The sequence below is a fragment of the Saimiri boliviensis genome, chromosome 15 (assembly GCF_048565385.1).
Source record: "Saimiri boliviensis isolate mSaiBol1 chromosome 15, mSaiBol1.pri, whole genome shotgun sequence".
NCBI classification, from domain to species: Eukaryota; Metazoa; Chordata; class Mammalia; order Primates; family Cebidae; genus Saimiri; species Saimiri boliviensis.
The window spans coordinates 36,910,574-36,936,062 of record NC_133463.1 but is presented as its reverse complement, the minus strand read 5'-3'; the positions used below and the strand labels follow the sequence as shown (position 1 = coordinate 36,936,062).

The following is a 25,489-nucleotide window of genomic DNA, read 5'->3' as shown; positions in this document are numbered from 1 at the left end:
CTACCCACAATGAAATAAAATTAAACATCAATAACAAGAGAACCATTCTAAACTATACAAATATATGAGAATTACACAGAACACTTCTGAATGACCAATAGGTGAAAGAGGAAATTAAGAAAATAAAACTTAAATTCCTTAAAGCAGTGAAAATAGGGACACAAAATAACAAAACCAATGGGATATAGCAAACAAAGTATTAAGAAGCAAGTTTATGCCAATAAATGCCTACATTAAATAAACAACTAAATATTATACTTCAAATAACTGGGAAAGCAAAAACAACCAAGCCCAAAACTAATATAAGGAAATAAGATGCAAGCAGAAATAAACAAAATTTAGGCTAAAACAAAATACAAAAGATCGATAAAGCTAAATGTTTGCTTTTTGTAAAGGTAAACAAAATACACAAGTCATTAGCTTTACTAAGAAAAAAGAATCCAAATAATACAATCAGAAATGAAAACAGAGACATAACAATGGATAATACAGAAATACAAAAGATCATAAGAGAATACTGTGAACAATGTTATGCCAATAAATTTGAAAATATAAAGGAAATGGATAAATTTCTGGATACTTAAAACCTACCAAGATTGAACCAAGAAGAAACAGACAACTTGAACAGACCAATAACAACTAACAAGATGGAATCAGTTATAAAACATCTCTCATCAAAGAAAAGTCCAGGACTGCAAAATTATTGTGATATCAAAACCAAAGACATTACAAATAATAATAATAATAATAATAATAATAATAATAATAATAAACCACATGTGCAATGAACTAAATGTTTATATTTTCCCAATATTCACATGTTGAAATACTACCCCTTAATGTGATAGTATTAGAAGGTGGGACTTTGGAAGGAAATTAGATCATGAGGGTGGAGCTCTCATGAATGTGATGAGTTCCTTATAAGAAGAACCCCATAGAGTTTTCTTGCCCTCTTTCTACCAGGAGAAGATATCACAGGAAGTTGGAAGTCGACAACCCAAAAGAGGGCACTCAGCAGTACTGGACCATATTGGTGTCCCCTCGGAACTGTAAGAAATCAATTTCTGTTGTTGATACATTCCCAGTTTAGGGTATTTTGTTATAACAGCCTTTTTTAAAATTGTATTTTAGGTTTTGGGGTACATGTGAAGAACATGCAAGATTGTTGCATAGGTACACTCGTGACAGTGTGATTTGCTGCCTTCCTCCCCCTCACCTATATCTGGCATTTCTCCCTATGCCATCCCCCCCAACTCCCCACCCCCTGCTGTCCCTCCCCTATTTCCCTCCAACAGACCCCAATGTGTAGTGCTCCCCTCTCTGTGTCCATGTGTTCTCATTGTTCAACACCTGCCTATGAGTGAACATGCGGTGTTTGATATTCTGCTCCTGTGTCAGTTTGCTGAGAATGATGGCTTCCAGGTTCATCCATGTCCCTACAAAGGATGCGAATTCATCGTTTTTGATGGCTGTATAATATTCCATGGTGTATATGTGCCACATTTCCCTTGTCTAGTCTATTATTGATGGGCATTTGAGTTGGTTCCAGGTCTTTGCTATTGAAAACAGTGCTGCAATATAACAGCCTTATAAACTGACTAAGAAAATATGCCAATATTCCTCATGAATTTAGATTTGCTAAAACTTTTAGCAAATTAAATTTATTTTAAATTATTAAATTTAATTAAATTTAATTTGCTAAAACCTTTAGCAAATTAAATCCAACAATGTATAAAAATGATAATACATCATGACAAAGTAAGATTTCATGTTTAACTTACATTTGCTGTCAAATTGCTATATCAACAAGCCCAAAAAGAAGCACATATGATCATCTAACTAAACATGGAAAAAACATTCGACATTCCAAAATCAATCCCAATAAAAATTCTCAGCAAACTAGGCATAGAAGGGAACTTCTTGATTTGATAAAGAACATTTACAAAAACCTAAAGCTAACATCATATTTTGTGGTGAAAGATTGAATAGGATAGTTTCTGCCTAAGACCTGAAAAAAGAACATTCACTCTCATCACTTCTAACATTTTACAGAAAGATCCAACCATTGCTATAATATAAGAAAATGCAATAAAAGTTGTCCAAATTGGGAAAAAGTAAGCTGTCTTTCTTCACAGATGACATTATCATTTATTTAGAAAATTAGATGGAATCTACCCTTAAAAAAGGCACTAAACCCAATAAGTGAGTTTAGCAACGTTGCTAGGTACAAGATCAATATGCAGGCCAAGTGTGTTGGCTCACACCTGTAATCTCAGTGACAAGAGATCACTTGAGACCAGTAGTTTGAGACCAGCCTGGGAAAACTTGTAAGATCTCATCTCTACCACAAATTTAAAAATTAGCCAGGCATGGTGGTGCACACCATTAGTCCCAGCTACTTGGGAGGCCTAGATGGGAGGATTGCTTGAGCCCAGGAGGCCAAGGCTGCAGTGAGCTATGATTGCACCACTGCATTCCAGCCTAGGCAACAGAGTGAGACCCTGTCTCTAAAAAAACAAATTAAAATAAAATAAAAGATTTTTTAAAAATAAAAGAAAGAAGAGAAAATCCAGGACTGAATTGTTCACTGCTGAATTCTACCAAACCTTTGAAAAAGAATTAAAGTCAATTCTTCCCAAACTATCTCATAAAATTAGAGCACAGGGAATTCTTTCTAACTCATGATACAGCAAAGCATAACCCAAATACTAAAGGCAGAAAACAACACACACACACAACAGAAAACCTAGCTTTAGGTTTTTGTAAAAGAAAGAAGGCCAATGTATCTGATGAATATAAACACAAAATCCTCAATAAAATATGAGCAAACAAAATCCAACAGCACATCAAAAAGATAGTACACCATGATCAAGTGGAATTTATGCCAGAAATACAAGGATGCTTCAACAAATGCAAAACAATAAACATCATATAGCACATCTATAGAGTGAAGAACAAAAACCATATAATTTTCCCAATAGATGCCCAAAAAGCAATTTGATAAAATTCAGCATCCCTTCATGATAAAAACTCTCAACAAATTAAGTATGGAAAGAAAAAATTACCTCAATATAATAAAGGCCATATATGACAAAACCACAGCTAACACCTTACTGAACAGGGAAAAGCTGAGAGCTTTTCCTCTAATAACTGTAAAAAGACAAAGATGCCTACTTTTAGCATGCTTATTCAACATAGTCCTGGACATACTACTCAGAGCAAGTAGACCAAAGAAAGAAACAAAGTGCATCCAAATTGGAAAAAAAGAAGTCAATTTTACTTGGTTTACAGATAACATGATTTTACATATAGAAAAACCTAAAGACCCCACCAAAAACCTCTTGGAACTGATAAAACAATTCAGTAAAGTTGCAGGATTAAAAAAAAAAAAAAGACAGTACAAAAAATCAGTAATGTGGAAGACTGTGGCAATTCCTCAGGGACCTAGAAACAGAAATTCCATTTGACCCAGCAATCCCATTACTGCGTATATATCCAAAGGATTATAAATCGTTCTACTATAAAGACACATGCACACGAATGTTCACTGCAGCAGTTTACAATAGCAAAGACCTGGAACCAACCCAAATGTCCATCGATGATAGACTGGACAGGGAAAATGTGGCACATATACACCATAAAATATTATGCAGCCATCAAAAACGATTAGTTCGCATCCTTTGTAGGAACATGGATGAACCTGGAAGCCATCATTCTCAGCAAACTGACACAGGAGCAGAATATCAAACACTGCATGTTCACTCATAGGCAGGTGTTGAACAATGAGAACACATGGACACAGAGAGGGGAGCACTACACACTGGGGTTTGTTGGAGGGAAATAGGGGAGGGACAGCAGAGGGTGGGGAATTGCAGGGGGTGGGGAATCGGGGGGGATGGCATAGGGAGAAATGCCAGATATAGGTGAGGGGGAGGAAGGCAGCAAATCACACTGCCACGAGTGTACCTATGCAACAATCTTGCATGTTCTTCACATGTACCCCAAAACCTAAAGCGCAATTTTAAAAAAAGAAGGTAAAGATCTTTCCAATGAAAATTACAAAACATTGATGAAAGAAATTGAAGGGGATACAAAAAAATGTAAAAATATCCCTTGCTCATGGATTAGAAGAATTTATATTGTTAAAATGCCATACTGCCAAAAGTAATCTACAAGTGCAGCGTAATCTGAATCCAAATACCAATGATATTCTTCACAGAAATAGAAACAGCAGTCCTAAAATTTATATAGAACCAAAAAAGATCCCAAGTAGCCAAAGCAATCCTGAGCAAAATGAACAAATCTAGATGAATCACACTAGCAGACTTCAAAATATACTCAAAGCTACAGTAAGCAAAATAGCATGATGCTGGACTAAAAAGAGATACATGGACAAACAGAATAGAATAGATAACCCAGAATTAATCCATGTGTCTAAAAACAAGTGATTTTTAAGAAAGATGCCAAGAAGACTCACTGGGGAAAAGGTACTCTTCAAAAAATCGTGCTGGGAAAACTGGATATTCATATTCAGGGGAATGAAACTAGACCCCTATCTCCCACTATATATAAAATTCAACTCTAACTGGATCAAAGACACAAATGTGAGACCCCAAAATATAAAACTATTAGAAGAAAGCAGAGAAAGTGTTTCAGTACATTAGCCTGGGGGAAAATAATAAAATAAGACCACAAAAGCATAGGCAACAAAAAAATAAACAAATGAAATTATATGAAATTGAAAAGTTTCCATACAGCATAGGAACCAACCAACAAAGTGAAAAGACAACCTACAGAATGTAAGAAAATATTTGCAAACTATTCCTTTGACAGGTGATTACTATCCAGAATACGTAAGGAACTCAAACATCTCATCAACAAAAAAAAATTACGTTTTGTAAATGTTAAAAAAAAAATCCAGTTTAAAAATGGGCAAATGATCTGAAGAGATATTTCTCAAAAGAAACATAAAAATGGCCAATAAATACATTTAAAATCTACTCAATGTCTCTAATCATCAGGGAATTGAAAATGAAAACTACAATACACTATCATTTCACCACAGTTATGATGGCAATTATCAAAAAGACAAAAAAATAACAAATGCTGGTACGAATGTGGAGAAAAGGGAACTCATACATTGTTGGTGGGAATGCAAAGTAGTAGAGCCACTATGGAGAACAGTATGGAGGTTTTTCTAAAAATTACAAATATGATTCAGCAATCCCACTACTGGGCATATATTGAAAAGAAAGGAAATCAGTATATTGAAAAGACATCTGCACCCTCATGTTTATTGAAGTACTATTCACGATAGCTAAGCTATGGAATCAACCTTGATGTCCAATAACAGATAAATGGATAAAGAAAATGTGGCATATATACATACTGGAATAATATTCTGCCATTAAAAAAAATAAAATTCTGTTCATGGCAAAATGGATGGAGCTGGAGGACATTATGTTAAGTAAAACAAACCAGGAAGAGTTAGACTCCTCATGTTCTCATTCATATGTGGATGCTAAAAAATGTTGATCTCACAGAGGTAAAAAGTAAAACAGAAAATACTAGAGGCTAAGAAGGGTAGGACGGAAGGGCTACGGGGGTGGGGCGGATTTGCTAAAGCATACAAAACTAGGAAGATAAAGAGAGGTAGGTTATTGAGTATAACCATACAGTTAAATAAAATGTATAATCTCTCATTGGAAATCAGAGTACACAGTGATTATAGTTAAAAACAATGTATTTTATATTTCACGGTAGCTAAGAAAGATAATGTTTTGTTTTAAACACATAGAAATAACAAATACTCAAAGTGATATTGATCATTATACATTTTGTGCATGTAGCAAAATATCATCTGTACCCATAAATGTGTCAAATATCATGTATCAATGTAAATTTTTAAATTTTTAAATGAATATAAAATTACATCTAGATAGGAGCAATAAATCCTAGTGTTCTATACCACTGTCAGATGACTATAGTTAACAATAAATACAGTTACAAAAATCTAGAAGGATGATACTAAATGGTCACAACACAGAGAAATAATAAATGTTTGAGATGATGGAGATCCTAATTTTTCTAATCTGATCACTATATGTTATATGTATTAAAATATCACTGTGTAACCCATGACTATGAATATATATTTATCAACTTAAAAACTAAAGTTATTTTTTAAATGTGAAGGTTAACAATATTGGGTGCACCGACTAATAACACATCCTGTCACCAAAAGGTGACTTCACATGACTTCCTGACTTAGTAGCCTGATGAAGCAAAATACCAGATAGTAAATTTTGGATACTGCTCTCTGGATACAAGATATTTCGTTCATATGAGCTCAGCATGCATTAGTTACTTTCTTTCCTTTAAGTCATGTGCTTTTATGACTCCCAGCTAGTAACAGGAAACTGTATTTTCAACCCCAACATCATGTTCTCTCTTTTCTCTCCAGGCCACTGCACATGATTATCCCACTGTCTAGAATACTTGTCCCTCCCTTTTATTCCTGTTTTCCTTCCAAATTACTTGGCCACATCAACTTACATGTTAGGTCTCAGCTTAAGTACATTTCTTCCAGAAGGCCTTTCTGAATTCTTAGACAAAATTAAAGGACTCTGTCCCATATGTTCAAATAGATTCCTCTACTTCCCGTTTCATAATATTACTTCTCTTGTAATTAGCTGTTTTATCGTCTGACTTTACCCTTTACATTGAAAACCCCATCAAATTCACTATTGACATTTAGCAGCTAGGATATTTCTGGACATGTGACTTTAAAGTATTGATGCATAAACTCTTGTTTGTTCTCATTTGTTCACTGGAGATAATACACACCATTCAGTATAAGATTATTTTAGGCCGGGTGCGGTGGCTCAAGCCTGTAATCCCAGCACTTTGGGAGGCCGAGGCAGGTGGATCACGAGGTCGAGAGATCGAGACCATCCTGGTCAACATGGTGAAACCCCATCTCTACTAAAAGTACAAAAAATTAGCTGGGCATGGTGGCGCGTGCCTGTAATCCCAGCTACTCAGGAGGCTGAGGCAGGAGAATTGCCTGAACCCAGGAGGTGGAGGTTGCGGTGAGCCGAGATCGCGCCATTGCACTCCAGCCTGGGTAACAAGAGCGAAACTCCGTCTCAAAAAAAAAAAAAAAAAAAAAAAAAAAGATTATTTTAGTAACGGTGCTATGAGAAACAAGAAGCTGCATACAATAGCATATACATATATTTATATGCATAGGTGCTACAAGAAAGGCAACCTGAATAGTTCTTTTCTTTGATAGGTGATATGGGGTGACCCCTGACAAAACTGTAACATCTAAACAACCCATCTAAACAATCCCACTCCCCAGCCCCTCCTTTTATCATTCATTATCCCCAAACCAGTGGTGACTCATATTCTCATCTTAGTCTTCAACTAACCATTTCCCTTTTGTTCAATGTCTATCCCTCAAAAAATCTGAGACAGATCTAGTACCACCATTTCCATGCTTTAAAAAAAAAAATGAAATACTGTTCATATAGCACTAGCTCATTTGGTCACCTATATTTGAACCAATATAACCATATTTTCAACATATAGATTTAAAAAATAATTTCTTAAGAAAATTGACTCTCCATCATAAACCTACGTAAGATCAATATCCGGCTCATGATGATAAAACTGTGATGACAACTACTTTAGGCTCTATAGGTACTAGTGTACTTTAAGTGTTTGTGGAGCTGTAAGAAGAAGGCCACTGCCCTCCAGACTCTAGATGATAGATCCACTGACAGCTTGTACAGTGCACCTGGAAAAGCTGCAGACATTCAGTGCCAGCTCATAAGAGCAGCCAGAATAGGGACCGTATCCTGAAAAGCCACAGGGGTGGAGCTTCCCAAGGCCGTGGGAGCCCACTTCTTGCATCAGCATGACCTGGATGTGAGACGCAGAGTTAAAGAAAATCAATTCAGAACTCTAAGGCTTAATGACTGCCTTATTGGATTTTGTACTTGCATGGAAGTACAAACATGGTGTTTACATGTATGGTAAATTTTTAACAGGCCATACATGTATTATCTCTGTTAAACACCACACATGGCTTATATAATTTAAGTCCCTACATCAACTCTATGAGGTATGTACTCTTGCTCTCCTCATTTTAAAGATTAGAAAATTGAGCTCCAGAAGGAGTAAGAAACTTGGCTAAGATCACCCTATTAATAGAATGAAGATCTGGGACTCAAACCAAGGCAGTCTGACCCCATAGCTCATCTGTTACCTAGTGCTTCTCAATAATAAGAAAGTCAAACTTTTATAACTACCACCTAACCAAATAAGCTTTATCAATTTTGCAATGAATTTTACCTCTGGTAGTTGGATGTCTTATAAAAATACAAATTTTGGATTTTCACCAAATATTTTTCTATAAGAAAATGTTTCAACCACAAACTTTCATGACATGAGTTGGTGGCACTTTGTCTAGAGCTGCAACTTCTTTTCTGTTTGAATTTATTAATATAAACGTGATGCTGCAGGCACTTAAATGGAATCATTATTTCGTTTCTTGTTTTTTTCAAAAGTTTTACAGATGGTTTTTATTTAAGAGAGTACACTTAAATAAAGAGAGTACTGCAGCAACATTCACTGGACTGTGAACATCTGAAAATGTTTTGTGAGTAATTTTAACCAACTGAAGATTTTCCATATTTTTTAACAGATGTAGTGAACAGTAAATTTAACTTGCACATCATGCCAAATATTTTTGCATTATGGAGTAGAATTAACAGCTTTGCATACTAATGTTAAACTATGAATCATTGAATAATGGATTAATCTTAATTATTCAGGCACAATTCATGTCTCATGACCATTTTGCTTGCCTTACAAAGTGCCATGAATGCCCTTAGCAGTCAGGTGAGGTGACCCCCAGGAAGAGGGGTTCTATATAGAGAAGACATCCAGTGGGACTCTTCAGAAACCTCCAACCACATGCCCTGTGAGAACGCCAGCATTCAGAAGCCTGCCACACAGAAGCCCTCCATGGCCAACAGGTGTCAGTTAGAGAAGCAAAGCCTTCCCTACAGGAAATCAAACATAGAGAGGGACAAAGATCATAAGTAATTAGGAGAGGGACATTTGTCCTTCTTCCCTTCTTATCTTCGACATCAGACAATTTAGGTCTTAAAAAGAGAAGAGGAAGAAGTATTCCAGAATCATACTCTTCACCCCCTGTGATTCAATTACCTCCCACCAGGTCCCTCCCACAAGATGTGAGGATTATGGAAACTACAATTCAAGATGAGATTTGGGTGAGGACACAGCCAATGCTTACCACCAGGTATCACCTGATCATCTCTCATGACTCAGCTCAGTTCTCTCATCATTCTCTAGGAAACTACCTTTTCCAAATTTCAGTTCCACTCCCCATCTGCCTCCTATCCCCCTAACAACTCCATTCCTAAACTCTATTTTACGAACCCTTTTACAGTTCTTCCCCATTCCACCTCTATTATAGCATTCAGCAGCCCCTACCACACTAAATTCTGTCCATTTATCTTACTGGTCTTTCCTTTAAACTATAATCGCTTTTTGAGAACAGAGGCCATATTTTTTCTCATGTTTATATCTCTAGTGCCTAATGCAGTGTCTGGAATTTAGAAGGTTCCTAAATATTTGTTGAATGAATGCATGACTGCTAAGTCAAGTGTAATTTAAGATACTTTTTATCCTGACATTTATCATACTCTATCATCATGGTGACTTTCCAGATTTTCCTCCCAGAGTCTCTTCTGTTTTCATTCACTCTGAGAGTAATGTAATCCACCATGCCCCTGGCTTCAGTACTCACATGTGTGACTCTGACTGTGGATGACTTCCGAATCTATATGACTAGCTTTCATCCAAACTCCAGATGTGCATTTTCAACCGCAACTGAACATTGTCACTTGGATTCTTATTCTAAAACCACTCATTTCCTTCCGCTCATATCTTCTCTTTCTCCCGCTCTAGTTGACAACATCATCATTTGTGCTTTCATATTAGATACTTTGAAATCTTCCTTGATGCCTCCTACTCCAGCATCACCCTTACCCAGACACCTAAACCTGTCAGTTTTTCCTTTTATAACTTTCTAATTTTCTTCATATCAGCCGCTGTGGTCTGAATGTTTGTGTCTCCCAAAATTCATATGTTGAAATCCTAAACCCCAACGTGCTGGTATTAGGGAATGGGGCCTTTGAGAGACAATTAATTCATGAGGTAAGAGCGCTATGAATGGTATTAGTGCCTTTATAAAAAAGGCCAGAAGAGCTTGTTTGCCCTTTCCACCATGTGAGAACACAGCTAGAAGGTGCTATCTATGAGGAACAGACCTTCACTAGACATCAAATCTTCCAGTGCCTAGATCTTAGACTCTCCACCTTCCTGAGCTATGAGAAATAAATTCATCTTGTTCATAAGCTACCTAGAGACAATGATATTTTGTTATAGCAGCCCAAACAGACTAAGAAATCAAGTATTAAGTTTTCATTTCTGATGCTCAATCTATTGCATGATCTATTCTGAAAGCTTCTTAGATATTTTCTTCAATGCTAATCAAACAACTTTTTAGTTCCTTTTCCTCACAGTAATACCTTTCTACTTGAGTATCATGCTGCCACTGTGAATATAATGGTGAGACAGACAAAGCCCTTGCTTCCATGTAGCTAAAATATGGACTAAACTCCTTAGAGTCATGCACAGGGTCCCACATGGTCAAGGCTAATCATTCTTCTAATCTATCTCCCTCCATTCTGCTAACATATTTCTGCTCACACACTCACTGAAGCATTTTATTTCTTTACAAAACTTTGTGTCTCAAAATCCCTCTACCTTGAATTCTTACTTATACTTGATGAATGTCTACACATTCTTCATGACACAATTTAAATGTCATCTCCCAGTGAAGCTTTTTTTGAAGTTAATCTTTCTTTTTCCATGTTTTCATAGAATTCTGGACCTGCTTCTATTATAGTTTGGTTACACAGTGCTGTAATTATGAATATATGCAAGTCTGTTTTAGTCCTTTTCACACTGAGTTCTTCCAGAGGAGACTCAATTATCCTTAAATCTGTGCAGAATCTAGCACACTGTTACATAGTACATAGTCAATAATTATAAATAGTAATGAATGAATAAACAGAAGAGCAAAAGCAAATACTCATTCTGTCTTTATTTCTGATTCAGAAGTAAAAAGCAAAAAGTTTAAACATTGGGTCTTTTCATTCTTCAGCTTATAATTTGTGTCAGTTTTTAAGATAAAGTTAATGGCACAACTGATTTTAAGCATGTGTTCAATGTTTTAATAAAGGCTATTTTATCCATTGCATAAATGCCCCTAGTGTAGTGAAATATGTGTCGGCCTTTCTTAATCCTACTCTGCCTAAGCAAGCTGCAAGCACTGGACATGACATTTTTCCTTTCTGAGACTCAGATACATCATCTTCTTAATCCTACTCTGCCTAAGCAAGCTGCAAGCACTGGACATGACATTTTTCCTTTCTGAGATTCAGATACATCATCTGTAAAATGAGCAGGATGGACCCTGGCCCCTTCCACTCTAATAAACAATGACATTATAATACCTCAAAGAATCACCAGAAATGCCACCAATGCATAAAAATGAATACAAAGCTACAGACAGGAGAAACCTACCAAGGGGCATCCTAGACTAAAGCAAACATGACTATACATAGCAAGAAGACTGGAGTAAGGTAATTTAAATTACGCCAAGGGATTCTGGCTGATATTCAAACAGATAAATGCAACTGTTCTAAGTGTGCACAGGAGAAAGACACAGAATGAGATTGCTGAAGCTAATCTCACAGGACTCAATCAAGTGACACCAAGAGGCAAAGTATTTAATGACTTAGAAACAACGCTTTAAAAGCACTTGCCTATATCATAACCTTTCTCCATCCCCTTCTGAACTGATAAAGTGGATACTTATATCCTGGTTGCATATAGTTTCCAAGACTTGCTTAAAATAATATTCTGATGTTTGTTTGTTTTGTTTTGTTTTGTTTTGCCAAAGCCTGTTTTGTTTGTCTTCACTAATGTATATGAAGGTGAATGGGGAAAAGAAGAATATTAGAAGAAAGGTTTATCCTATTAAGCTAGATAGATTTGCCAGTCTCAAGAATTCGTTGCACATCTAAATATTTCTGGGTCAAATGTGCTGACCTGCAGAGGTGCATCAGCTTGTTCACATGAGTTTCCCACCTTCGTCTCTCAAATATCATGCTCTGTTCCCATAACAGCTGCTCTGTTTTGCCACTCTGTTGGTTTCTAAACTGCTCTGGCTGTGATCTGAGAAGACGAAGAATAGATGGAAGATGAAGGGAGCACTAGAGCAAAGCAAAACAGCTGCCAAAGGAAGATGTGTCGCTGCAAAGTGTGTAAAAGCAGACACTAGAGACAGAAAACTTTTCAAAGGAACGTCTGCTGGAACAAAGATTGTCGAAGGTGGAAAACAGGAATTAGCACAAAATCTGTAAAACCATTTTCATAAATTTTGTGTTCTGATCAACCTTTTAACAAGGCAACTCCAATTTAATCAGAGAGAAATGATTACTTAAAAGCATCAAGAGTGACAATGATGTTTTTCCAAAAAGGTGTTCTGTCTTTTAACAAAAAATGTTAATGTCTTCAAGAAAATAAATAAAATAAATTACATTAAATTAAATCAGAAACAAAAATAGTTTGTAAATAATGTGCATCATAATTGACTAAAAGAGCTTTAAAAAGTATTTGGCCACCTCTGAGTCTATGGAATTAATATGCAAGAGAAATTCCTATCTTTGAAAAGCATAATAATATGAGTAAAATGAAAATAGCTAATTGCGGTTATAAGGAAGTTATTCACATCAAATATTTTCAGAGCAGGTGAGAAAACAATCTTTGGATATTACAAGTAAAACTGAGAACAAATAGGATAAATTTTTTAAAACAAATCTTAGTAACACAGACTCCAAACACGAATTCCAGATAGTCTTGAGATATACAACACAATTTTTTTTAAGGTCTTCAGAGACCACCTTTCTGAATGCAACTGAAAAATGTTTCAAGCAACAGAAGATAATACGCATATTTTCAATTCATTTCCCCCTGGTCTTTTCTAACTTCACATGGCAAGGAAACCTTATTTTCTAGGCAAACCTACTATAATGTATGCACCAGTGAGCCAGAGTGTCCACAGGGCCCCTAAGAGGCAATCCTACTTTTCTTCTTTCCTTCAAACTTCAGCCTAATTTTTGGCTCAGTTCATGGAAGCTTCATTCTATTATTTCTCTGCTGGCATACCCTAGTATTCAACCAAAGATTGGAATCTTACCTAGAGCTCTCTTCTGCTTCCCTACAGTCCTGACAATGGGAACCTGCTCCCATTGTCATGAAGCAACCACAAATGGTCCTGCCAGACTTCACACCAGCACCAGGCTCCAAAATCTTACCCTGCCAAACCATACCATGCAAGGTCTCCCAGCCATAAGCTCCCTGGTTACACTGGCAGTTTAAGCCACACTGGCTTCTAACTTATTTGTTTATACATTTATTGTCAAGTCACTTTCTGAGACTTATCCAGTCTTACATCAGTTTCCACCTACTGGGCCCTGAAATGTTTCCTTCTATCCAATAATAACTTCAATATGAGAAACATGCATTTTAATTAAAAATTAAATGTATGCTCTTAGTGGCCCATCTGCTAGTTATCTTTCTTCTGTTCCATTACCCTAATTCTCCCTGAACAAGAACCTCAAAAAACTTGCATAAACACATTTGCAGGTTATGATTCTGTAGAAGAAGGGAAGCATTCTAAATCCAGATTCAAATTCTCTTGAGATAACTGAGACAGTGAGTTAACTGACTACATGAGGAGCCACTCCACAATCCCCCAACCTACATGGTCCATAGATGTAACAGCTGGGCCAGGTCAGCCTATTGACAATCTGCTCATGCAGCTGGGCTTAGGCTGCACAGTGAGCCTCTCTCTTAAAACTGCCTGTTGTTTCCAACCACTTTCTGGAGTGAACCCTGATACCACGTCCAAGCATAAACTAACCTGACATCCAGAAACTGTGGCTTTTCCCACTACTTTCAGGTTCCAGTGAATCAACTTCCCACAAGGCATGCAATCTGACTTCTTCAACAGGGGTTCAGAGGGAAGAGCTAAGTAGATAATAAAATGCAATAAAAACAATTTCACAGACACTTAATAGAGATACCTAATATTTCACAGAGTAACAATATATTTCAAAATAAATAAATTTTCTAATAAAGAAAATTAAAATGTTAAATTCCAGGTAATTTTCAATACAATTCATGTTAATATGCCCACTGGTCTCAAAAGTGTGGAGAGCACAACTTTGAGAAAATTGATTTTGATTAATAAGAAATATTAACCAAGGAAAAACAGGAGATTACAAGAATATGTCAGATAAAGTATTTTGCCTGCCTCCCCTCTAATCCAAATAGGTTTTTCTAAGACAATGATTTCAGGTGATGACTCCAGAAATATCCTTTGTGACCAAGCAATTGGTTGTGTCACCTATAAGGATGTAACCAGTTGAGCAGCACACTACCTGGTATTTGCTCTTCTTCCTCCACTGTCAAATTTACTTTATTCTTGCTGGCCTAGGAATGATGTCCCCAATAAAGCATTAGCATGTACACTTTGCCTTAGATTCTTTTCCCTGTTTTGCAGGAAACTTGGCCTAAGACATAGATTAATGAATAATAGGACTGCTGCCTCTCTTTCAGGGAAGAAGAGACATACATAGGCTGGAGAGATTTTATTCTTTTTAGCTTGTAATTAGAAATCTATCTGGTAGGCATGTCAGTTTATTATTATCACTGACCACTCTGATTCCCCTCCCTCATCTGCTTCTCCCTCTCACCCCTCTTTCTTCCTTCCCATTTTCCCTCTCTCCCTGTCCCCATGTGCTCTTCTCTTCCTGCCTCTCTTTCAGCAACCCAAGAAAAGATTTCCTATGGTCAGATAAGAGGTGGCAAGAGAAAACTTTTTTTTTATTTAGCCAATGCATGTGAGTGATTAGAGAGAAGAGCTAAATAGATAATAAAATGCAATGAAAACAATTTCACAGACACTTAATAGAGACACCTAATATTTCACAGAGTAATAATATATTTCAAAATAAATAAATTTTCTAATAAAGAAAATTAAAATGTTACATTCCAGGTGATTTTCAATACAATTCATGTTAATATACCCACTAGTCTCAAAAGTGTGGAGAGCACAACTTTGAAAAAATTGTTCTCAAATTTTTCTAATTATGCATGACATCTACCCTAATTTTGACACTTAATTTTAAAGCACAATGTGTTCTTGTGAAGAAGATAAGGAAACAGACCACGACCTTCCTGATAAATGTACATTTACATTTTGATTATTTACCCAGAGATTCTGACTCGCCTTTATCTCTCAATTCAGTACTCACCATGGGCTTAGAAATCTCATTGATTAATACAAACAGTAAACCTGGCTTCACTTTGGTAAGTTAACAGCTTGGTAAATTTAGCCTCTTGGGTTTAAAATAACCACTAAGTAGAAAATTGTAGCAGCACTATCAGTGCAACAGAAGTAAGCTGATAAATTAGAAATGGAAGAAGAGAATTAATAAGTATTGGACATGAAAGGGGATTTTTAGTTCCTAAACATTTGTGCTGTAATCTCCTCTAAACTTTAATTAAACTCTCTCAAAGTTATAATCTTAAGATACATTTATTTTAAATTTACCCACGTGCCAGAAAGATTTACTCACGCTGTCAGTTTTTTACACTTTAGCATTTAATTCTGAAATGACTGATTACAATCATCATGCCTCTGATGAGGTGAAGTATTTTAAAGCTGACTCTTGGGAACTTTCTCCTATAAAAAGAAACAGACTTTTCTACTGCAGGTGTACGTGTCAAATGATGCAACAGTTTGTACAGTAGTTAGGCATTCTTGGGTAAGTGGAACATGTACATCACCTATAATTCAGTAATTCCACTCTTAAGTGGCAAAGAGAAATTCTTGAGCATGTATGACTGAAGACATCAACAAGAAATCTCACTTTATTATTGCTCATAACAAAAAAATGGCAAAAAAAATTGTACAACGGATATATAAATTGCCATATACTTAAATGGTGTATAATACAATAATATATGGTGAAATATCAACAGTCATACATCAATATGTAAGAATAAAACCTTTAAAGATAAATTCAGATCATAATTTTGAGCAAAAGAGGAGAATCACACTATGTATAAAATTCAAAAAGAAGCAAAATAAACACTATTTTGTTTAGGGATAGAAATATACCTGTTAAAACAGTAAAGAATCACAAGGCAATGATTAAAAAATACTTCAGGAGAGTAATGAGCACTGAGATAGGACAGAAAGGAAAATTACCAAAGCACTTGGGGGACTTCTAAGGCATTAGCCAAGTAATTTCTCAACCTGGTGTTGGATATGTTAATATTTACTTCATTACTATTACTAACCTGTTCACATATCTTTGCATGCATATTCCAGAATAAATTTTTTTTATTGCATTTTAGGTTTTGGGGTACATGTGAAGGACATGCAAGATTGTTGCATAGGTACACACATGGCAGTGTGGTTTGCTGCCTTCCTTCCTCTCACCTGTATCTGTCATTTATCCCCATGATATCCAGAATTTACAAAGAACTAAAACAGATCTACAAGAAAAAGACAAACAAGCCCATTCAAAAATGGGCAAAGGATATGAACAGACACTTTACAAAAGAAGACATACAGGAGGCCAACAAACATGAAAAAATGCTCATCATCACTGGTCATTAGAGAAATGCAAATCAAAACCACATTGAGATACCATCTCACACCAGTTAGAATGGTGATCATTAAAAAATCTGGAGACAACAGATGCTGGAGAGGATGTGGAGAAATAGGAACATTTTTACACTGTTGGTGGGAGTGTAAATTAATTCAACCATTGTGGAAGACAGTGTGGCGATTCCTCAATGACCTAAAAATAAAAATCCCATTTGACCCGGCAATCCCATTACTGGGTATATATCCAAAGGATTATAAATCATTCTACTATAAGGACACATGCACACGAATGTTCATTGCAGCACTGTTTACAATAGCAAAGACCTGGAACCAACCCAAATGCCCATCGATGATAGACTGGATAGGGAAAATGTGGTACATATACACCATGGAATATTACGCAGCCATCAAAAACCATGAGTTCGCATCCTTTGTAGGGACATGGATGAACCAGAATAAATTTTAATGAAAAAAAGACAATGACTTAACCTTAAAGAGAACAGGACTTCATTTTTAAAATTAATTTAGTAAAGTAACAAATAACTAAATTTTATTTAGTAATAATTTTTATAAAATTATTTGTTATTAATTCTGATGCCTATATCCAAACAGTCTATAACTTGAGAATGCTGTCATTTTAGTTTGATGATAATATACTGACCAGTGTCACTCCATGTTGACAGGAATAAGAATGTCAAAAACAGATGAACAGTCAGTCTGAGATGGACATATCATATGATGCCATATTAGCCTTCTTGCATTGCTATAAAGAAATACCTAAGACTGGGTAATTTATGGAAAAAAGAGGTTTAATTGGCTTGTAGTTCCACAGGCTGTACAAGAAGCATGATGCTGGCATATGCATGGCTTCTGGGGAAGCCTCTGGAAACATAATATCATGGTGAAAAGCAAAGGAGTAGCCAACACTTCACAGGGCCAAAGGAGGAGGAAGTGGTGAGGTGCTACACATTTTTAAACAACCACATCTTATGAGAACTCTATCACAAGACAAGACTAGGGGGATGATGCTAAACCACTGGAAACTGCCCATATGATTCAGTCACCTTCCACCAGGCCCCATCTCCAACACTGGGGATTACAATTCAACATGAGATTTGGATATGGATAAAGATCTAAACCATATCAGGTGGCCATTATGGTCCCACCTCCTGATATTCATACTCTTGTGTAGTATCCCTATCTTAAATGTGGACAGAACCTGTGACTTTTTCCTGGCCACTAAAATAGGCAAATGGTATGTACCTGATCACATTACATAAGATGATAACATCTGTCTTGCAAGGAGATTCTCTCCTGCAAAAAAGCAACTTTCCATTATGAACTGCCTATGGAGATGGCCATGTGGCAAGGAGCTGAAAGCAGCCTTCAGATGACAACCAGCAAGAAACTGAGGCACTCACTCCAACATCCCATAAGAAACAGAATTCTTCCAACAACCACATGAGCAAGGAAGTGGATCATTCCCCATTCAAGCCTCAGGTGAGACCACATCCCCAACTGGCACCTTTACTATAGCCTTTCAGAGGACCCAGCTAAACCATGCCTACACCCTGACGTGGATGGGGCTAAGAATGATGGACTCGTCTTACTAAAGGGTGTAAACCAGAAAGATGAGAATTGGCAATAAGGATGGGAGATCTACATTAAGACAGTGGTGATTTTTTTTTTTTTAATATTACTGACAAAGCCTGGGATATGCCTAGGGTTTGTCAGTAACATTCTCATTCTGAATGGCTAAGGCAGAATGAGAGCAGTCATTGGAGTATATAGGGTATTTGAAGGTTCATTTCTGAAGAAATTGAAACAACCAAGAATTATGACCATGGTAGTTTAGGGGAGAATGAGAGTGGGCAAGAAGTGAGCATCTTTAAAGAATCAGGAGTCTGTAGATAATTGCAAAAGAGACAGATAATGGGCATTACAGTCTGGTACGTGAAATTCCAAGCTGGAAGATTTTAAGGAGGAGTAAGAGTGAATGGGAGAGTGGCACAGAAGAAAAAATGGTGATCAAGAAAATCTCCATCCCACCTCCAGGTCCAGTGATAAGAGATGAGATGGGATAGAAGAGAGCCGCATTAAGGAGGTTGTAGGCATGCCAGAGAGCTCAGTTAAGAGCCACATTTCTATGGCATAATACTCCATTTGAATTAAACTCCAGAATATGAGGATTTCCTTTTGATAAGGGAAATGTAAAAAAAAAAAAATACTATTATACCTACTGCTACAATACTTATAATTTTTGGATTAAAGGAGAAAAGCAAATAACCAACTGAAAAAATATGATTTCTACACATTCATGAAGGCTGCAACCACTGATCTATAAATCTAATTTAACCTCTACTTCTGGTTTTGATATTTTTCAGCAGTCATTTCCAGGAAGCAGATTGCACTCAACCCAAATTGGATTGTAATAAATATTTTCTTAAAGGTTTCCTTTCCCTTGATGCCCAGTTTTAGGCAAATTTTTTTCATTAATTATTAGAATAACTATAGCAAAGTAAAAGAGTCCCTAAAGATATTGGGCAAGGCTATTAAAAACAGATATGTAATGTGTAATTTGTAATTTATATATGTAATTTGACACATATTCTATAAGTAATCAAGCTTCAAAATGCCAGCTTATGCATTCATAATATGACTCCAAATTAACATCATGACAATCATGTCATTAATTTGTACTAAGTAGAACATTAAGCAATTGACCTAACCAATCTTTAGTGTCATTTGCAGAAAAAGCAAATGTATACACCCTTATATAAAATTTTTTATGTATAAACATTTACTGTTTACTTGATACACAAGAAAAAATAATGCTCAGTGTAGTCCTCATTTGTAAAAATAAAAACAACCTAATTGTTCATAAAAAAAGAAATGTATACATCAAAAAAAATCTGTTGAATGGATCTATCCACGATGGCCAATTAGAAGGAGCTGCAGTCTGCAACACTTACAGAGAGGAATGAAAAGGGGTGACTGAATTCAGCACCTTCAACTGAAATCACATTCTCACACTGGGACTAACCAGGCAAACAATGTGACCCAAGGAGAACAATGAAAAGCTTGAGAGTGGGGAGGGTGGGGCCAACCAGGAGCAGCATAGAGCCAAAGGAGTCTCCACCCCAGCCCCAAGGAAACTGATGAGTGATTGTGCCACTACGCATGAGAAATCACAGTTCTCCCATGGATCTTTGCAACACAATGGATCAGGAGATCCCCTCATGAGCCCACACCATTATGGCCTTGGGTCTGATATGCAGAGCTGTGTGAAGGCTTGGCAGAGCATCTGCTCAGACACATAAAGAGATCCAGGAGTTTTAAATACTCTGACCTGGGGATCCCCAGCAAGATGGGAAATCTGTCCATACATAACCCTAGAAAGAGGGCTGAATCCAGGGAGCCAAACAGTGTTGTTCCATGGTCCCCACTTCCATGGCACCTCACAAGTTAAAACCCACTGGCTTGGAATCCCAGCCAGCCAACGGCAGTGGGTTGGAGTACATCTGAGATGAGTTTGAGTCCATCTGAGGAGGGCGGTCACCCTCTCTGCAGATCAGTTGATTCAGCTGCTCCTGCTTGCTGGTTTTTGGAGAATACAGGCAGTCCATATGGGGAAGGATCCCCCCAATGCAGCACACCTGCTCTACCAAAAAGCAGCTAGACTGCTCCTTTGTGTGAGCCCCTCATTCCATTATTTGTGACTTGGTGAGACCTCCCATTGGGAGAGTTCCAGCTACCTCCTACAGGTGTGAGCAGGCCAGCAATAGGCCAATCCCTCCCTGGGATGGAACTTCCAGAGGAATAAGCTGGCTGCCATCTCTGCTCTTATGCAGGATTCACTGGTGATATCTCCAGGTACAAGAGAAAACAGGGGAACTAGGGTCTAGAGAATACCCCCAGCAAACCACAGTAGCCCTAGGGTAGAGTGGCCTGACTGTTAAACGAAAAACAAACAGAAAACTAAAACAGCATCAACAATTCAAAAAACATACACACAAACCACATCGAAGGTCAGCAAACATCAAAGGTCAGCAACCCCAAAGACTGAAGGTAGATAAGCCCACAAATTTAAGAAAGCATCAGTGCAAAAACGCTGAAAACTCAAAAAGCTAGATTTCCTTTTCTCCTCCAGATGAGCACAACACCTGTCCAGCAAGGGCACAGAACTGGGCTGAAGACTTTGATTCCCAAACAATAATAGTGGGAGACTTTAATACCCCACTGACACTATTAGACAAATCATCAAGACAAAAAATTAACAAAGATATTGGGGACCTGAACTCAGCTCTGGGTGAAATGAATCTGATAGATATGTACAGGACTCTCCACCCTAATTCAAGAGAATATACATTCTTCTCAATCCTACATGGCACTTACTCTAAAATTGATCACATAATCAGAGGTAAAATGCTCCTCAGCAAATGCAAAAGAACTGAAGTCATAACAAACAGTCTCTCAGACCACAGCACAATCAAATTAGAACTCAAGATTAAGAAATTAACTCAAAACCACACAACTATATAGAAATTAAACAACCTCCTTTTGAATGACTCTTAGGTAAATGATTAAATTAAGGCAGAAATCAAGAAGTTCTTTAAAATTAATAAGAAGAAAGAGACAATGTACCAGAATCTCTGGGATGTAACTAAGGCAGTGTTAAGAGGGAAATTTATAGTACTTAATACCCACATCAAAAAGCTGGAAATATCTCAAATTAACAACCGAACATCTCAACTAAAAGAACTGGAGAACCAAGAGCAAACAAACCCCAAAGCTAGTAGAAGACAAGAAATAACCAAGATCAGAGAGGAACTGAAGAAGATACAGACAAATACACACACAAAAAAAAACCTTTCGAAAACTCAAAAAATCAAGGATATGTTTTTTTTTTAAAAAAAATCATAACATAGATAAACAATTAGCTAGACTAAAAATGAAGAACAGAGAGAAGAATCAAAGAAACACAATCAGAAATGATGAAGGAGTTATCACCACTGACCCTACAGAAATACAAACAACCATCAGAGAATACTATAAACACCTCTCTGCACATAAACTAGAAAATCTAGAAAAAATACACAAATTCCTGGACACATACACCCTCCCAAGACTGAACCAGGAAAAAACTGAATCCCTGAATAAACCAATAATGAGTTCTGAAACTGAGGCAGTATTAAATAGCCTACCAACCAAAAAAGCAAGACCCCAGGAAAAAGAGATTCACAGCTGAATTCTACCAGAGGTACAAAGAACTGGCACTATTCCTACTGAAACTAATCCAAAAAATGGAAAAGGAGGGACTACTTCCTAACTTTTTCCATGAGACCATCATCATCCTGATGCCACAATCTTGCAGAGATATAACAAAAAGAAAAAAGAAAACTTTGGGCCAATATTCCTGATGAACATTGAAACGAAAATCCTCAATAAAATACTGGCAAACTGAATCCAGCAGCAAATCAAAAAGCATTATCCACCATGATCAATGTGGCTACATCCCCAGGATTCAAGGTTGGTTCAACATATGCAAATCAACAAATGTAATTCATGTTATAAACAGAACTAAAGACAGGAACTACATGATCATCTCAATGATGCAGAAAACGCCTTCGCCATCCCTTCATGTTAAAAACTCTCAATAAACTAGGTACTGAGGGAAAATACCTCAAAATAATAAGAGCCATATATATATGACAAACCCACAGGCAATATCATATTGAATGGGCAAGAGCTGGAAGCATTCCCCTTGAAAATTGGCACAAAACAAGGATGCCCTCTCTTAGCACTTCTATTCATCATAGTATTGGAAGTTGTAGCCTGGGCAATCAAGCATGAGAAAAAACTTAAATCTATTCCAATATGAAGAGAAGAAGTCAAAATATCTCTTTTTACAGATGACACAATCTTTTATCTAGAAAACCCCACTGTATCAGCCCAAAAGCTCCTTAAGCTGATAGGCAACTTCAACAAAGACAAAGGTTATAAAATCAATGTGCAAAAATCACCAGCATTTCTGTATACCAACAACAGGCAAGCAGAAAGACAAAGAGTGAATAAAATTCCATTCATAATGGCTACAAAAAGAATAAAACACCTAGAAATACATCTAGAAGGGAAGTGAAGGACCTCTTCAAGGACAACTACAAACCAGTGCTCAGAGAAATCAGAGGACACAAACAAATGGAGAAACATTCCATGCTTGTACATAGAAAGAATCAATATTGTGAAAATGGCTATACTATCCAAAGTAATTTAAAAATTCAATGCTATTCCCATTAAACTACCATTGATATTCTTACAGAATAACAACAACAACAAAAAAAAAAAACATTAAAATTTGTATGAAACCAAAAATGAGCCCAATTAGCCAAGACAATCCTAAGCAAAAGAAGCAAAGCTGGAGGCAACATGCTAACCAACTTCAAACTAAACTACAAGACTATAATAACCAAAACCTCATGGTACTGGCACAAGAACAGACAAATAAGTCGATGGAATGAAATAGAGAACTCAGAAATAAGTCCCCACACCTACAACCAACTGATCTTCAACACAATTGACAAGAGCAAGGAATTGGGAAAGGACTCCCTATATAATAAATGGTGCTGGGGGTGCTGGCTATCCATAAGCAGAAAATTGAAACTGAACCCCTTCCTTACACCTTATACAAAAATTAACTCAAAATGATTTAAAGACTTAAATGTAAAACTGAAAACTATAAAAACCCAAGAAAATCTAGGCAATACCCTTCAGAACATAAACACAGGTAAATATTTCATGATGAAATCACCAAAAGAAATTGCAACAAAAGGAAAAAAATTGACTGATGGGATCAAATTAAACTAGAGCTTCTGCACAGCAAAAGAAACAGTTGTCAGAGTAAAGAGACAATTTATAGAATAGGAAAAAATTTTTGCAATCTATCATCTGAAAACGTTTTAATATTTAAAGTCCACAAGAAACTTAAACAGATTTATAAGAAAAAAAAAAAAAAACATTAAAAAGTGGGCAAAGGACATGAACAGACACTTCTCAAAAGAAGACATACATGCAGCCAACAAACATGAAAAAAAGTGCAAAATCACTGATCACTAGAGAAATGCAAAGCAAAACCTCAGTCAGATAACATCTCATGCCCGTCAGAACAGTGATTATCAAAAAGTAAAGAAATAATAGATGCTGGCAAGGTTGCAGAGAAATGGGAATGCTTTTACACTGTTGGTGGGAATGTAAATTAGTTCAATCGTTAATTCAAGATAGTGTGGAAATTCCTCAAAGATCTAGAATCAGAAATACTATTTGACTCAGCAATCCCATTACTGGCTATATAACATGCTATTATAAATATACATGTACATGTATGTTCACTGCAGAACTATTCCTAATATTAAAGGCAGGGAATCAACCTAAATGTCCATCAATGATAGACTAGACAAAGAAAATATAGTACATAGACACCATGGAGTACCGTGCAGCCAAAAAAAGGAATGAGATTATGTCCTTTGCAGGGACATGGATGGAGCTAGAAGCCATTATCCTCAGCAAACTAATGCAGGAACAAAACATCAAACGCCACGTGTTCTCACTTATAATTGAGAGCTGAATGATGAGAATGCATGGACACACAGTGGAGTACGACACACACAGGGGCCTGTTGGTGGACTGGGGAAAGGAGAGCATCAGAAAGAATAGCTAATGGATGTTGTGCTTAATATGTAGGTGATGGGATGATGGGTGTATATGCGCATAGCATAGATTTACTTATGTAACAAACCTTCACATCCTGCACATATATCCCTGAACATAAAATAAAAGTTGAAGAAAAAAATAAATGGATAAATCATGTAACATTTATGCTACTGAAACTCAGTCATGGAAAGAATAAGATAAATTTATTTCAGTATTTCTCTATGATCCAGTGATCGCCTGCACCAAAATCACTGGAGTTTTAAAAATAAATAAATTTTATTGTGTATATTTAAGGTATATAATATGTTAAAAACTATATATAGAGTGTAAGCTAAAAGGCATCTGAGACAGGACAAACTCAAAGTCATCCCTCTGATAACGTGAGACAAATGCAAATCTGATTGCTTCCTTTGCCCTATTGTGTCACGAAGTCAGGCTAAGGCCTAAGTGACTATTCTTATAAATTATGCATTCAGCAAAGAGCTAATCAGAACTTACTCAAAAGAATGCAACCATTTATCTCTTATCTACCTATGACCGGGAAGCCCCCTCCTTGCTTCAAGTTGTCATGCCTTTCCAGACTGAACCAACATACAAGTTGCATATATTGATTGATGTCTCATGTCTCCTTAAAATGTATAAAACCAAGCTGTGCCCCAACCACCTTGGACATACGTCCTCAAGACCTCCTGAGACTGTGTTGTGGGCGTATCATTAACCCTGGCAAAATAAACTTTTCAAATTGATTGAGTGTTGTCTCAGATACCTTTTTGTTTACAATAGTAAAATGTTTACTATAGTGGAACAAATGTTAGCAACCATCATCTCACACAGTTACTCATCCCCTTATCAAAAGCATATCTATAATCTACTTATTTAGTAGATTATAAAAATCCTGAAAATAATATAATTAACTGTAGTCTTCATGTTGTA

The 25,489-nt window shown here is 36.5% G+C and overlaps 1 long non-coding RNA gene across 1 annotated transcript in view; it reads right to left on the bottom strand.

Moving 5' to 3' along the window:
- The window catches only part of LOC104653286 (uncharacterized), a 951,899-nt gene extending 937,722 nt beyond the window's left edge, over window positions 1–14,177 (bottom strand). The window contains exon 1 of the long non-coding RNA XR_746505.2: window positions 14,090–14,177. This is a non-coding gene — a long non-coding RNA (uncharacterized LOC104653286). The remainder of the gene's footprint in view (window positions 1–14,089) is intronic.
- Window positions 14,178–25,489: the final 11,312 nt, after the last annotated feature.